This window comes from Myotis davidii, unplaced genomic scaffold, assembly GCF_000327345.1.
Source record: "Myotis davidii unplaced genomic scaffold, ASM32734v1 scaffold468, whole genome shotgun sequence".
Taxonomy (NCBI): Eukaryota; Metazoa; Chordata; class Mammalia; order Chiroptera; family Vespertilionidae; genus Myotis; species Myotis davidii.
This window is the reverse complement of record NW_006299170.1, coordinates 319,876-324,014: the sequence shown is the minus strand read 5'-3', so window position 1 is coordinate 324,014 and position 4,139 is coordinate 319,876.

Here is a 4,139-nt window from a genome sequence, read left to right as displayed (position 1 = left end):
AGGTCAAAAACATTTTGCTAGATGTTTTAAGGCAACATAGTCAATTTCTTTTTAGAAATTTGTCATACTTTTAATCAATTATGTTTCATCTATGTAGTTATTTCTACCACTAAAACACGTTCTCTTTATCTGTGTTTTTATACATTTGAACCATTTATTTCTTTAAAAGAAAATGTAATTTTGAAAATAAGGTAACTATTAATGTTAAATCTTTGAGCTATCTGTTTATTATATATCAATTATAGGAATTTTAAAATATAGCTTATAAAGTTTGTAGAAAAAATTTATTCTTGTATGTAATCAGACTTTCTAATTGCTATTTAAATGTATTTGAATATGATAAAGCTACATATATAGCAAGTGGTAAAAAAATTATGAGTGAAAGCAAGTTTTAAACAATAAAACACAATATTCATATTTTTGAGAAAGCCTTGGAGGTAACCCATTATAATGTTTCCATTTTATAGGAAGACATCTCAGTCCCATAAAAAATCAATATTAACCAAACTCAATAGTCTAATGACAGAGCAGAATTTAAAATGTCACATCACAGTGTTTTGCATTTTCTGAGATCTACTGAGGGGAGGATGAATAACAGAGGGCTGTCCTCTTTGAATGGAGAAGGCTTCTCAACATAACTACTATAGAAAAGAAAAAAGTCCTGCAAGGAGTTTCAATTAGAAGTTTATGTTTTTCAAGAAAAGCTCTGGTGTGAGCCACTTGCAGAAATGAGAAGGCTTCAAAGCGGTCACACTATGTTTCAATGTTTCACACCTTTCCCACCATAACTTTTATGAGTTAGTGAGAAATACATGTGAAAAAATAAGTTGAAACAGTCATATTTTATCTTTATGTCAGACCTTTCCCACTCAATATATTTTTATTAAGAATCTATTCTGTATATAATAATACCTTAGTTTATATGATAAAACTAATTTGTGAGAATTAATTATTAGGTAATATTTAAAACCAGGTTCAGAACAATTGATAGGCTTGAGTGCCTAATTTTTTGTTTTGTCATTGATTTATGGATGTTTACTGACATTAAAAATAATCATGAACATGCTGATTATATGTGCTGTCCTTTAATATAGTTAGCTGAATTATCTGACACTATGAATTCACAATGCCTTGTGAGTACACAGAATTTATTAGTATCTTGGATACACTACTTTGAAGACTTTAAATTTAATATAATATATTTAAATTGTGGGGAGTCAATATAGGACTCAACATAACTACTGATAGAAAAGCAAAGTCACAAACAAGTCCCAGCTTAGAGGGCACAGTTCTCTTAAGCATAATTAGGCTTGACCTTATCACGCTCCCTAGATCTTACCTGGGAAGCTAATGGGCTGAGGGAAGTGCAACAAGAAAAACAAGTGAAACTCACAAGAACAGTGTAAACAAGTGAAACTCACAGGAACAGTGTAACTTTGGTAACCACTACCTTGTTTACCTCTGACTATAAAAATAAAGGCTCAGCTTGCCTCAGCCAGGCACAGGAAGATCCACGGAGACTAAAGAGAGCTAGAGAGTTCTGAATGTTGTCTCCCTGTAAAACATTCTTCGCAGATTCCATCCACACCTTTGGGAACCCCTGGACCGCCGGGGCTGGACCCTGGTATTAAATAAATAATCCTCTTTAGCATTTTCAACCACTTAAAAAAAATGGTATCATATATATTTTTAAAATATTTTTTTTTATTGATTTCAAAGAGGAAGAGAGAGATAGAAACGTCAGAGAGAACCATTGATTGGCTGCCTCCTGCACACCCCTTACTGGGGATCGAGCCTGCAAGCCAGGCATGTGCCGTTGACCAGAATCAAAACGGACCCTTCAGTCCGCAGGCTGATGCTCTATCCACTGAGCCAAACCAGCTAGGGCAATGGTATCATATATTTTAAGTAACCTCAAATCCAATCTCCTCAATCTCTGACCGTCTTAATAATATAGATATGTACTTACTTGTCAATAAACCTCCAATAGAATGCAGACTCCAATGGACTAGAGGTGTTATCTCCCATTTTCACTATTTTATTCACCAGGGTTTTTAGACTAGGCCATGGCAAAAGGGAAAATGTGCTTAATTAATATTTGTTGAATGAATAAATGATTGAATGCAAACCCAGATTTTGTTCTTCTTGGTGTGTCTTCCAGGGATTGCTTACATTTTGAGACAAAGTGATCAGACCTTTTCTCGGTGGCTTTCAGACTTTTTCTACTATGCCCCACAGAAATAACTTTCATATCTGTGTGTGTGTTTCAAACGAAATATTCCTGAAATAATACTTAAACAGTATTACCAGTGAACCCTGCTAAATAAATCTCTAAGCTATTGCTTCCATACTATTTATTTAAAGAATAATTCTGGAGCACAGAGGATTTTTAGAGCAGTGAAAACACTGTGTATAACATAATGATGAATATGTATGGCTATATATTTGTCCAAGCCCATGAAATGTAAAACACTAAGAGTGAACCAGTATGTAACCTTTATGTATACCATATGGAACCAAGAGTGTACCATCAGGTAAATTTGGAGTGTTTGTTTTGTAGGTTCATACATTGAAACAAAAGTACCACTCCGGTGGTGATGTTGATTATGGGAGAGGCTACACATGTGTGGGTGCAGAAGGTATATGGGAAATCTACATATTCCACTCAATTTTGCTGTGAACATAAAAACTGCTCTGAAACCTAAAGTATTAACAAAAAAAAAGAATAATAACGCTGGTCTTGAAATTGATTTCACAACCCACAAACCTGCAGTTTGTAAAACACTGTTTTAGACAAAAATGACAAGAGATGAACCACATTAATCTTTGCGTTTGTGGAAGGAACACGTGTATCCTATTAAGCATCGGATAGTGTAATTGCCAGGTCCATCTTTTCCTGAACTTTCCACCCTGCCCAGCCGCTTCCAGCTCTCTATGTGGCTATCACTGACCTTTCATACCCCTGACTTTGAGAAGCCAGGAGGCCTGAAAGAAAATGAAAAGTATCCCTTCTAGGTCTCATGGTGAGCAGCGGAGAAATTATGTAAATTTGGACTTGGATTCAGCTACAAAGCAATATACAAAAATTATTTCATATAATTCTCACCACAATCATACAAACCAAGAATTTCTACTCTCTTTTTATAAGTTAAAAGAAAAAAATTGAGGACAAAGAGGTCAGATGACTCAAGGAGACAAAGTGAATGAGCAGCAGGGTCTCACTCTAGATCTACTCCTGTTGCCAATAGAGTCTCCCTATGGAGAGACAGATGCCTAATGAGGCAGTTCCCCCGGAGCTCAGAGCCTCCAGATACTCAGAGTAGGAAGGCCCAGAGGTCTGCATGTTCCGGGCCTCTTCCTATGGACCATGAAGATAAAGAATACAATGTTCTCTCAAACTTCACCTTGCCAGTCTGTACCCTCCTCAACCCCACCCTGATCGCTAGCCCCTTGCACTGTGCATCTAAAAGCACCCTTGGTCATTTATTACACTTCAACACATGGACTTGGCCCATGACTACCAGAGCCCTGTGAGCTAGGGAGAAAGGACTGCTGTCCCCCTGAGGACTTAACCTTGACTTAGCTAAGGTCATATCCACTGAAGCTCAAAGGAAAGCACAGAATTGGGCTCCTCTGCAATTGCATGTTTCCATTTTTCCCAGAGGCAAATCTTCACTAAGAACTAGTCAAGATTTATTGCAAACTAAACACTTCCAATTCCAGTCCCTTCCCCAGACGCGGCTACCACCAAGGCCTGCGCTCTGTCTAGCAGGGGAATGAGCCAGTCACCTTTGGAGAAGCACCTGGGTTCTACCTTCCCCCACTTCCTCCTGGCCACCTTGTTTGTTCTCTGCTCCCTTTCTGATCTAATATGGAGGGTTAAACGCAGGGGGGTGGCAAGAGTCCTGGCCGTTGGTCAAGCCGGGCATGGGCATGCTCAGTGGGGGAGCGGGTGCTGCCAGGCCCGGGGAGCTGGGCTGCCCCTGCCGCCTTTATGGAGTATCTGTTTGCGACCAAACGTCAACCTGTTGTTCGTCCCGTCCCCATTTATCAGCTCTCAGCACCACAAGGAAGTGCGGCACCCACACGCGCTCGGAAAGTTCAGCATGCAGGAAGTTTGGGGAGAGCTGGCGACTAGC